This window comes from Lissotriton helveticus, chromosome 6, assembly GCF_964261635.1.
Source record: "Lissotriton helveticus chromosome 6, aLisHel1.1, whole genome shotgun sequence".
Lineage (NCBI taxonomy): Eukaryota > Metazoa > Chordata > Amphibia > Caudata > Salamandridae > Lissotriton > Lissotriton helveticus.
Genome location: NC_136067.1, coordinates 1,934,752,549 through 1,934,765,335, shown reverse-complemented (window position 1 = coordinate 1,934,765,335; position 12,787 = coordinate 1,934,752,549).

The following is a 12,787-nucleotide window of genomic DNA, read 5'->3' as shown; positions in this document are numbered from 1 at the left end:
TTGATAAAATGTTTTAGTAGCTTAAAAGTATAGTTATTGCTTCCAAGACAGTCTGAAATGCCTAAAGTGTGAGAGGGAGAGGGGTTGGCCTAACGGCTAAGGCGCTCGACCTCGGAAACTTGGTTCGAGTCTCGGTAACGACACCAAAAACCCCCTGTGATTCTGGGCAAATCACTTAATCTCCCCGTGCCTAAAAATGAAAGTGTCCTCATGTAACGTAACTGGTGCTATGTAAAGCGCTCTGATAACTGATTCGGTTCGGTTCTAGTTCGCGCTATATAAAACTCTGCAAAAAAAAAAAAAGTGTACATTTTGAAACCAAAGAGCAGAGATATTATTTTTATAAACCAGTACTTATTTTTCCAATATTGGTGTAGTGTCCTTTTTATGTGTTATTGCGTGGATTTACTGCTGGGTGGTTTGCAACCTTCACACTTGTGCCTCTAGGATTGCATGTCTTAACCTAGGCCAGGCTACCCTAGGTAACCTGACATCCCAGGTTCCAACAGATTGGTGTCTAGCGGTGGGATCTGACTTGGTTGCAGCTACTCAATAGTAATTCAACGCAATACACTGGCCTACACCAGGAGTTTTCTCCTTGCGGCCCTCCTAATTTGAATTTTGTTTTTCCAAATTTGTTCCTGGTGGGGGGGTGGAGGTAGCTTCAGGTTTCCCTTGCCACTCTATTCTTTTTGTGTGCTTAACCTTGTGTTGCCTTTTGCAAAATGGAATTTGCACTGGAAAAACTGGACACTTATTCATTGGCCCAGCTAAAAGATTTCTGTCAACAATTGGGAGTGTTCTTTAAGCGTGGTGCCAAGAAGGGGGAACTCCAGACCAGTTTGAGGGCTTGGGTGGAAGCGCGCAATGAGGAGGGAACGGTGGAAGAGGAGGAATCGGACAGAGGTACTGTCATTGATAGGACTGCAGAATGTCCCCCGGGGGTGGGTGAGATGTCAATCAGCCCCAAGGCAACCTCACGGGAGGGCAGCAGTGTGTCATCGAGAGGGTTGTCAGAAACCGAGTTAGCTGACAGGAGAGAGGATAGACTGTGAAGGTGGGAAATAGCAAAAATGGAGTTGGAAGAAAAGAGGGAGGGGAGGAGGTTAGAACAGGAGAAGGAAGAGCGGAGAATGGCTCGTGAATTCAAACTAAAAGAGTTAGAACTCCAGGCCCTGCAACGGGGACCCTTTCCAACTCCAAATGGTGGCAGCGAAACCAGAGAACCAACCAGGGAGTCCAGACCCTACCTGCCTAAGGATATAATTGCCAGCTATAGTCAGGGGGATGACATAGCCAAGTGGCTGGCAGCCTATGAGGTCTCCTTAAGAGCCCATGGGATCCAGGAGAAGCACTGGGGGGGTGGGTTGTATAAGTACATGCCTCCTACTGGTCGGGACACATTGCTGGCCTTGGAATCAGAGGAGCAGACCAACTACCCCACCATGAAGCTAGCATTGGTCAGGAAGTTTGGGCTTACCCCGGAAAGGTATCGCCAGAAGTTCAGGGGGAGCCACAAGTTAAGCACCCAGAACTGGGTGGACTTCCTTGACTACGCACGTAAGGCATTGGAGGGCTGGGTCAAGGGCAGTGAGGTGAAGGACTATGAGGGGTTGTATGATCTATTTTTGAAAGAGCACCTCCTCGAGAAATGTTTTCCCGAGCTCCGCCAACACCTGGTGGACAGCAAGCTGACCAATCCCCGGAAGCTTGCAGAGGAGGCAGACATCTGGGCAAGTACCCGGGTGTCCTCAAAGGGGACTGGAGGGGATTCCCAAAAGGCCGGACAGGGCGCCCCCCTGAAGAAGGAGGGAGGAGATAAAAAGAAGGAGTTCTCTAAAGGTCCCCAAAACAATTTCCAAGGAAAGGGAACAGGTTTCACCCCTAAGGTAAACCCGCCCAGAAACCCTAATCCTGGCCAAAGCCAGCAGCCAAGGGTTCTCCACTGTTTTGAGTGTGGTGGTGTTGGACATTATAAGGGAGATGTCAGATGCCCAAAGAGACCACCCCCTCCCACCGGAGGAAAACCACCGGGAGTAGCTAGTGTAGCGCTCGGGGAGGAGTTGCCCTTAGATAAGGGGGGTGAGTGGGCGGGTGTCACCTTAGTGTCCCTGGGAGAACGGGAGATGGTTCCAAAGATCCAGGTGCCCCCAAATACTACAAAGTATGGGCAATGGGTCACCATCAATGGCCAAAGAGGGGAGGCTCTGAGAGATACAGGAGCCAGTATGACTATGGTGAGAAGTCGACTGGTGCCTCCAGAGCAGGTGGTTCCCAATGTACTCCACCCCGCCGCGATGGCTGACGGCAGAATGGGCCACTATCCAGTGGCTGAGGTTCCCTTTGAGTGGGAAGGGGTTGCAGGTTCACTTCGAGTTGCCGTAAGCCCTGCCGTGCCAGTTGATTGTCTGCTGGGGAATGACATGGAGCACAACACTTGGAGAGAGGTGGAATACCGGACGCACTCTGCGATGCTGGGTACACCTGATTGGGCCTGTGTGAGCACAAGGTCTGCGACTGCCCGGAGAGGGAGTTCGCCTGGGTTGGAGCCTGGAAAAATGGCCCAACCCGCTGCCAAAAAGGGACAGACCCGAAGACAGGAAGAGCCTGCTTCGGCTTCCACACCCCATGTGACAGATCGGCCACCTGCAGTGGTGGACCAGGAGTCTGTGGAGGGGGAAGTAGACTCTCTGGAGGATTTACCCATCCCTGCTGAGTGGCACGTGGAGGGAGGACCTACCAGAGAGGAATTCTGTAAGGGGCAGAGGGAGTGCCCTACCCTTGAGGGACTGAGGCGTCAGGCTGAAGCCCAGGCAGCAGGTGATGCTACGGGACACCACCATATTTACTGGGAGGATGGACTCCTCTACAGTGAACCCAAGGTACCCTTACCTGGCTCATCAAGGGCCTTGGTAGTCCCGCAGCAATACCGAGCCTTTCTGCTGGAATTGGCTCATGCAATACCCTTGGCAGGACACAGGTCAGGACAAGACCTTTGCTCGGCTTGTCCTCCACTTTTACTGGCCTCAGATGAAAGTGGCGTCCAACACTTACTGTCGGACATGTGTATCCTGCCAGGCCAGTGGGAAAACGGGGGTGAAGCTGAAAGCTCCCCTGGAACCACTTCCAGTCGTTAGCACCCCCTTTGAAAGGGTGGGCATCGACATTGTAGGGCCATTGGATCCACCAACAACAGCTGGTCACAGGTTTATCCTGGTTCTGGTGGATCATGCCACACGTTATCCAGAGGCCATTCCTCTGAGGACTGTCACTGCACCTGTGGTGGCTAGGGCCCTGATGGGAATCTTTACCCGAGTAGGATTCCCTAAGGAAGTTGTGTCCGACAGGGGGGCCAACTTTCTGTCGGCTTACATGCGGGCGATGTGGAAGGAGTGTGGAGTGACTTACCGGTTCACCACTCCTTATCACCCCCAGTCGAATGGACTGGTAGAGAGGTTCAATAAGACCCTGAAGGGCATGATAAGAAGTCTGCCTGAGAGCCTACGGAGGAAATGGGACGTCCTCCTGCCCTGTTTGCTGTTTTCCTACCGAGAAGTGCCGCAGAAGGGAGTGGGCTTCAGCCCTTTTGAACTGTTGTACGGGCACCCTGTGCGTGGACCTCTCAGCCTGGTGAAGGATGGATGGGAAAAGTCTCCCAGAAAGCCTCCTCAAGATGTGGTGAGCTACATGCTGGCCTTCCGGAGCCAGATGGCAAAGTTGTGGAAGCAAGCTTCTGACAACTTGGAGGCCAGCCAGGCAGTAATGAAGGAATGGTACGATCACAATGCTCACCCGGTGGAATTGGAACCTGGCCAGAAAGTGTGGGTGATGGAACCTGGAGAGCTTAGTGCCCTCCAAGATCGCTGGGCAGGCCCATTCTAGGTGTTGGAAAAGAAGGGTAAGGCCACTTACTTGGTGGATCTTAAGACCCCGCGACAGCCCCTACGGGTGCTGCATGCCAATCGCCTCAAACCCCACCATGAGAGGCCAGAGGTCATCCTGATGATGGTGACTGATGGTGCCGAGGAAGCAGAAAGCGAGCCTCTACCTGATCTCTTCTCGTCTCAAGAGAAGGATGGGTCGGTGGAGGGAGTGATTCTCTCCCCATCCCTAACTCCTGAGCAGCGAGAGGATTGCCGCCAGGTATTGGAGCAGTACTCTTCGTTGTTCTCCCTTGTCCCGGGAAGGACCCACCTGTGTACCCATGATGTGGACACAGGGGACAGCCCACCAGTGAAGTCGAAGACCTACCGGCTGTCCGACAAGGTGAAGGCTAGCATCCATGGAGAGGTTGCCAAGATGCTAGAGCTGGGAGTTATCGAACCTTCCAACAGCCCTTGGTCCAGTCCGGTGGTGCTAGTGCCAAAAGCCGCCCCACCAGGCACCACACCAGAACTGAGGTTCTGTGTGGATTACCGAGGACTGAACTCAGTTACAAAGACTGATGCTCATCCGATCCCTAGGGCGGATGAGTTAATTGACCGGCTAGGAGCTGCCCAATACCTAAGTACCTTTGACCTCACTTCAGGGTACTGGCAGATCTCCTTGACAGATGGAGCAAAGGAAAGGTCAGCCTTCTCCACGCCCGAGGGACACTTCCAATTTTGTGTGATGCCCTTTGGGCTCAAAAATGCCCCTGCCACATTTCAGCGGCTGGTGAATCAGGTCCCCTCTGGAATGGAGAGTTTCTCTGCTGCCTACCTGGATGACATTGCTGTCTTCAGTAGCAGTTGGGGGGACCATTTGCAACATTTGCAAGCAGTTCTCCAGGCCCTGAAACAAGCTGGATTGACCATCAAAGCCAGCAAATGCCAGATTGGGCAAGGGTCGGTTGTGTACCTTGGACACTTGGTGGGTAGGGGGTCAGTGCAGCCCCTGCAGGCAAAGATTGAGGCAATCATGGCCTGGGAACCCCCCAAGACACAGACTGAGGTCCGAGCTTTCCTGGGCCTCACAGGATACTACCGTCGCTTTGTGAAGGGGTATGGCACTATTGTAGCGCCCCTCACAGAGCTCACCTCAAAGAAACAACCTCGACGGGTAGTTTGGACGAAGGCTTGTCAGCAAGCCTTTGAAAAGTTGAAGCAGGCAATGTGTGCAGCACCGGTCCTGAGGGCCCCAGACTTCTCCAAGGAGTTCATTGTCCAGACAGATGCATCAGAACATGGCATTGGGGCAGTGTTATCGCAACTAAATGAAGAGGGCCTGGATCAGCCTGTGGTCTTCTTATCCAGAAGACTGCTTCCCCGGGAACAGAAGTGGAGTGCAATTGAGAGGGAAGCTTTTGCGGTGGTGTGGGCTCTGAAGAAGCTGCGGCCATACCTGTTTGGCTCGCACTTCCTGGTTCAGACTGACCATCGACCCCTTCGTTGGCTGATGCAAATGAAAGGGGAAAATCCCAAGCTGTTGAGGTGGTCCATCTCCCTACAGGGAATGGACTTCCGGGTGGAACATCGGCCTGGAGTGGACCACGCCAATGCAGACGGTCTCTCCAGGTATTTCCGCCTTAGTGATGAGGACTCCCAAGGGGTTGGGCAGTTCTCCCCACTTTCAGCTGGGGGGGGACGCGTGTTAGACCTGTCTGGCTTTTTGCGTAGTCCCTCCAATTTATTATTTATTTTGTCCCCTTTTTGCCCCTCATACCTTTAATAATTTTTGTCCACTAACTTTTTCTAGGTGTTGGTCAAAGGGATAGGTGTTCTTTCCCCCCCTCATAGTTTTTCACCTTAGGCCCAGAGGCCTGTTCTGACAGGAAGATAGTTGGAACCACAAAATGGTGGCTATCAACTGCCCTAACTGCCAAACCCAGAACCTGCCCATAGACTAGTATAGGGCGTTCCAGAACCTTCTGGTCCCTTCTGGACCACTGAGGGACAGCCTATATAAGGCGGAATGCTGGACAGCCATTTTGTCTGTCAGTGAGGAGCAGCTAGAGTGAAGGCTGAGGTCTGGTAGGGGTAGGATCCTGAAGGGTGGATTGCTCTACAAGGGTAGCCCTCTGTCAAGGCTTTCCCACCTCCCATTTCCTGTTGTCCTAGCCAAGTTAGTTCATCCTGCTGATCCTGGACAGATAGGGGAAGGAGTTAATTCCAGTAGTCTTGGGAACTGAGAAGGACCCTGCCCTGGGAGCAGAAGTAAGAGTTCCCTAGTGCCCCTAAGTCTGTTCAGTAAGGAGGGATAGGGGATTAGTGCTGAAGAAGAGCTCTGTGGCTCTACTCTGAAGGAGCCCCCCTTTTACCCCCCTCCTCTCTAAAGTGTGGAAAGGAAGCACTTCCTCGATATAACAACGAGATATCCTTACCACTGACTGGTCCTGCGGTGTGTGGCAGCCTCCCAGCCTGTTAGGTGGAGAGTGAGGGGTTAGGAACTTGTTCTCTTCCTTGAACTGGGAGCGGGGCCCCTGAGGCACCGATCGCGCTCTGTATCAGCGCCTTCACAGGATCCACTGAGCCTGAGAAGCCTTGCGAGGCTTTCCTTCGGTAGCGGGACCCCGGGGGCGCCTGCCGCGTTCCAGTCGCGTTGCTGTGCAGCGCCCCGGTTGTCAGGGGAAAGTGAAGGTGAGACACTGCCAAAAGGCGCCTTCGCGCATGCCCCAGATCGTTGCAGTCATTCCCTCAGGAGGGGCCTAGGACCGAGCAGGCCCGGGTGAAAAGCGTCACTCCTGAGAGCGGGCGCAGTGAGAGGCGGCACCAGCGCGAGCGCGACCGCGCATGACAGCGGGAATAGTGGCCCCGCCGATCAACACGGAGGAAGAGCGCCGGCTGCCACAGCAGCCAGAGTGAGTGTCCCGCCTTTTCCCTCTGCTCGCGCGCCACGCAGAGGAGCTGGCCCGAGTGGGGAGGGAGAGCAGAGGAGCTTCCAGAGGCGAGAGAGCCTTTTCCATACTCTGTTCCCTGGCCATATCGGCTGTTATTCCCCCTTGCTTCTGGCGTAAGACGATTTCAGCATACTCAACTACAAGTAAGGAGGTAAACATGTGGGGGAAGTGACTTCCACAGGAGTAACTGGTGTCATAGCCTGAGACTTCAGAAGTGAGTAAACAGAGACTCTGTCTCCCGGAGTGCAATGTCCATGAGGAATCCCAGACAGGGTTTTATTGAATGCTGATTTAATTGATTACAACCAGTTCTTCTTTGGCAAGCTAAGAAGGGGAATTGTGGGATTATCAATGTGATGGATATTACCTACCTGACTAGTTATAAGTGCTGAACTTGCCTCTTCTAAAGTAATGCTGTGATGAGAAGTTGCTGAAGAGTAGAGCAGAGTACAGTAAATGCATATCTGAGCTAGTAGAGTAAAAGTGTTACCTGCCAGACTTGGTTAAGAGGCCTGACTAAATGTAATGTACTATAAATGCTGGTTGATAAAATGTTTTAGTAGCTTAAAAGTATAGTTATTGCTTCCAAGACAGTCTGAAATGCCTAAAGTGTAAATTTTGAAACCAAAGAGCAGAGATATTATTTTTATAAACCAGTACTTATTTTTCCAATATTGGTGTAGTGTCCTTTTTATGTGTTATTGCGTGGATTTACTGCTGGGTGGTTTGCAACCTTCACACTTGTGCCTCTAGGATTGCATGTCTTACCCTAGGCCAGGCTACCCTAGGTGACCTGACATCCCAGGTTCCAACAGTCCACTATTAGAAAATAGCTTCCGTTAGAAAGCCGTCTAAAGAATGGCTCTATCTGTGTTGCAGGTGTGCCGTGCTGGTGACATGAAAGGTTATTCGAAGACCCTTCGCAGGCCCCATGCAAGTTAATACCTTGACACAGAAGTGTACCGCTTAGTGATCGTTTACAATTTTTTAAGTTCAAGTTAAATTTTATTGGAATAACAAAGGTGTCATTACAGAAAAAGAAATGAGATACATTATCATCAAAAAAGCAAGGTAAACTAGGTTACAACAAGAAATATCAGAAAGTGAAAAACTACAGGGGAAAATAAAAATAAAAAAGGGTGTAAATGCGGCTAGAGATACGAGATATGTGAGGCTGTGTAAATGGGGGTAAGATAGTAAATAATATGTGAGGAAAAAAACCAGTTCTAAAGAGAAAAAAGGAACGCAAGGTAATCTAAGGAGGTTTTGAAACCTCTTGTTGAAAAGGGGGTAAATGAGAGGAGCGTGTGGCATCTTGAGCTTCTTGGTTATGCAGCCTGTTGCCAGGTTGCCACATGCATTAGAATGCTCTGTACAGATTCTGTAGTTGTGATGTTTAGACTAGCTAGGCAGTTGAGCTTAGACCTGACTACTGACGTGTTCTTTATCCTGTGGATGGGATCCTATTCTACAATAAATACTTATTTCACCTTTAATCTACGTTTGAACTTCATTACATTGGCGACGGGACGGGATTTATGAAGAAACCAAGAAAGGATCTCAACAAGGATACAAAGATTTCTTCCTTTACTTCATTCTTGAAGTTTATCAAGGTACTGTCAATTTGCTATAACCTTTCATACATTGAGGAACTTGACAAATTTTAACAATTCTACATTGTCATCCTGCAGTGTGCACAGCGTTATTTATTGACTTTTACTTACAATCTGCTTCCTCATTTGCACTCTACATTGTACATAGCGCTGCCTGAATTTTTTTTCATTTACCTCACGCAGCGCTCATTGATACCGTGAATCTGCCGATTGCCAGCGCAATTACAATTTGTTTACTTTGTGCTTTTTATGGTCTTTCTGCTTTGAACTATTTAATTGGACAGCCCTCAGCGCTCAGCCTTCAGCGCTCCTCATCTGCCTCTGTCTGTTTTATTTCTGGCAGTTTCAATTCATAGCTGTACCAAGTCATCTATTTTTGTGCATTGAGGTACATCGACAACCCGTTTATTTGATGTTGAACAACATTGGCAGCATTTCTTGAAAGCTTACCCCTCGAGCGCAACGCTTGTTCTCGCGCTCGAATACAGCTCCAGGCAACATCTCCTTACAGTGCCGGCATTTTTTAAAGGCTTTCCGCTCGAGCGCAACACTTCTTCTCGCGCTCCAACGCAACGACGCAACTCGAGCGCAACACTTGTTCTCGCGCTCCAACGCAACTCCAGTCACGGCACTTCTTAAAAGATTACCGCTCGTGCTCAGCGTTTGTTCTCCAAGGCAACGTCGCACATTTCAGCTGTGGAAAGAGCGTCATCACGTTTACCACGACGCGACAACCATTTTATTGTTAGAAACTACAGTTTCACCACAAACAACACGAATTTAGTTTCTACAACAACAAATTCCCCACGAACTTGTCATTATTTTCATTTACATTTCAAGTGGTTTTCTTTACGGAGAAGTCCGGCATCAACAGGTATTACACTGGAAATTTTTTTAAAAGAAAGAAAGGAAATGAGACAGAGACTGTATCTGATTTTTGTTTAAAAGAGGAAGACAGACATTATAATTTTTTTTTAAAAAGAGACACTAATATTATTTTAAATGTTATAACTGTATTAATAACAGAAATTTTATTTCCAGGTGTTGAACAGTTCTGTAACAATTTATTGTTATTTATCCTAAAAACCTAGTTTGGAGTGACATTGGTCAGATATATATAATGCAGAACGTCACTGCTCCTCCATTTTTTTTACAAACTCCTGGTGATCCTCCCATTAAATGGAAAAAGTGGTGTAAAGTATTTGAAAGGTATGCAAAAGTGTGTGGGGCCAACCTAAGTGCGGAAAGGAAAACAGCTCTGTTATTACACTGTTTGGGCACAGAGGGCCAGGAGGTATTTGATCATCTACCAGAGATACAAGATAGGAATCTTAATGAATATGAAATTTGTATTGCTATGTTAGATAAACACTATCTTCCGAAAGTTTCTACTATCTTAGAGAGGTATCATTTTGGCCGCAGAGTACAACATGAAGAAGAAAGCATAGAAAATTATATAACTGCCCTAAGAAAATTAGCATCTTCTTGTAAGTTTGCTGCCTCTTCTGATGAAAGAATAAGGGATCAGTTCATGCTAGGTTGTAGTATTGAGCGTGTTAGAGAGGAATTATGGCAAAAAGATGAACCTGATTTAGATGATGTGATTACCATAGCAAAAAGAATTGAACATTCCATTAAGTGTGTAGATGTCATAAAGAAGAATGGTGAAAGTAAAACTAATAGCACTGTTAATCTTGTAAAGACCCCAAATACTACTAAAGACAATACTAACCAGAGAGGTAGTATGAGAGATACAACTAATAACAGATATCTCAATGCCAAATCAGATAAGAAATTTGATTTTACACAAGTGAAATGTTTTAGATGTGGAAAAATGGGACACTTTGCGAATGATAGACAATGCCCGGGGTGGAAAGCTACCTGTGGCAAATGTAAAAGGAAAGGACATTTTACTAGTGTTTGCAAGGGGAAGGAATACAAAGGCAAGGTTAATGAGATTCATTATGATTTTGATGACACAAGTGATCTTGATGAGAATGTTGAGTGTGGTCAAGTTTTGGTTCAAGTAGTTTTCGGTCCTCAGCCAAAAAATTGTCCTGTTGATGAAATATCAGTCAATGGCCATCCTGTTAAAGTATTGTTCGATTCAGGGGCAAAAATCACCATTGTGGCGAAAGAATTTTATCTTAAATATTTACAAGGTAAAATTAAGATATTTCGTCCAGATATAAGACCACTTGCATATGGTAGGAAACCCATAGAAATTTTAGGATACTTCCGAGGAAACATTAATTACAAAGAGAGACTCGCTGATTCAAAAATCTATATCTCACAAAAGGGGGACAATATTTTAAGTTGGTTTGTTCAAAAGGATTTGGGTGTGATGTTGGATCCAAATTCCTCTCCCTCCATCATCTTAAAGGACTTACCCTTTGTTAACACTAATTCTGTCAATATTAACCAGAATAGTGATGAGCCCTTCTCAGATAACCTAAGAAAGAGTTTCCCAACTGTCTTTACTGAGAAATTGGGTTGTTTGAGGAATTATGATCATCACATTAAACTAAAGAAAGATGCTGTGCCGGTTTGTTGTAAGGTACGTAGTGTACCCATTACTGTTAGAGATCAAGTTAAAGCAGAATTGGAGAAATTGGTCAAGGAGGGCATCATAGAGGAAGTTGAAGCAACCCAATGGGTCGCTCCAATTGTAGCCGCAAAGAAATCGGATGGCTCTCTCCGTCTATGCATAGACCTTAGGGAGTTGAATAAGAATGTGGTGGTAGATCACTACCCTTTACCTAAAATTACAGACATGTTGATGTTGTTAAAAAGGGCAAAAGTTTTTAGCACAGTGGATTTAAAATCCGCTTACCATCAGATAAGACTTGATGAAGACTCAAAAGATCTGACCGCTTTTGTAACACCTTTTGGCACTTTTCGCTTTGTGAGGCTTCCATTTGGGCTAGTCTCAGCTGCCTCAGTTTTTCAAAGAGCTTTGGAAGGTGTCTTAAAAGGTTTGGAAGGTGTGAGAGTGTACCAAGATGATATTCTGATTTTTGGGAACTGTAATGAGGAACATGATTTAAGATTAGTTGGTGTGTTACAACGTTTGTGTGAGTCTGGTCTAACAGTTAAACTGGAAAAATGTAAATTTAGAAAAAATTCCATAGATTATCTTGGGCACACAATCTCGGGGGATGGTATTTCACCGAAAGCTGGTCTGATTAACACCATGATGAACATGTCCTCTCCCAAAAACAAAGAAGAATTGATTAGCTTTCTTGGTATGGCGGAGTACTATAACAAGTTTGTTTGTGGTTTTGCTTCTTTGTGTGTTTGCATGAGATCATTACTTAAAAAAGGAACAGAGTTTATATGGAGTGATGAATGTGAAAAAGAATTCATTGTCCTAAAGAGAAAATTGAACAATGCTCCCAAATTGAATAGTTTTGACCCAGAGAAGAAATCTATTCTAATAACAGATGCAAGTTTGAAAGGATTAGGAGCAGTCCTGACACAGAAGAGTGAAGGGAATGAGGTTGTTATTTTGTTTTTGTCAAGGAGCTTAAGAGGTCCAGAACTAAGATATTCTGTGGTAGAACGTGAAGCGTTAGCAGTATATTGGGCCATAAAGAAATTGAAAAACTTCTTGTGGGGAAGTACTTTTGAAGTGCGAACTGATCACAAACCGTTATGTGAAATCTTAAAAACAAAAGGGATTGATGCTGTTTCCAGTAGGATTACAAGATGGGTTGTAGGATTACAAGATTATAATTTTCAGGTTAAGTATCTACCAGGTGTTGAAAATAAGGTAGCAGATGCCTTATCTCGTCTTGTCTCTCAGGAAGATTTGGATCTGGAGGAGGATTTGGAAGGTGAGGATGAAATGGTTTGTTCAGTTGATGAGGGTGTCATTGATAAGTGTAAATGGTTGCAAGCCTCGCAGGAAGACTTGACTCTTATGGAGATTTTGAATTTGATCAAAGTTGGATGGAATGTCAAGCCAAAAGATGGAGACTTATTGGAGAAATTTTGGCATGTTAAAGATCAGTTATCTGAACATGATGGATTACTTATTAGAGGTACTAGGCTGGTTCCCCCGATATCTATTAGGAGTGAACTCGTTTCATTAGCTCATAGTGGACATATGGGCATTTCAAAAACAAAAGGGAATTTGAGGATGTCGTACTGGTGGCCCAACATGGATTTGGAAATTGAGAGGAAAATTAGGGACTGCATGGAGTGTGCTTTGAGTGAGAAGGTGGCGAAGCCCAAGATTCAGCCCATGATTATCAGAACGCTTCCAAATAGCCCTTGGGAAGAAGTTGGCCTGGATATCCTTGGACCTATATACTCAGCAGGGTCTGAATGGTATGTCTTAGTTTTAATAGACTTC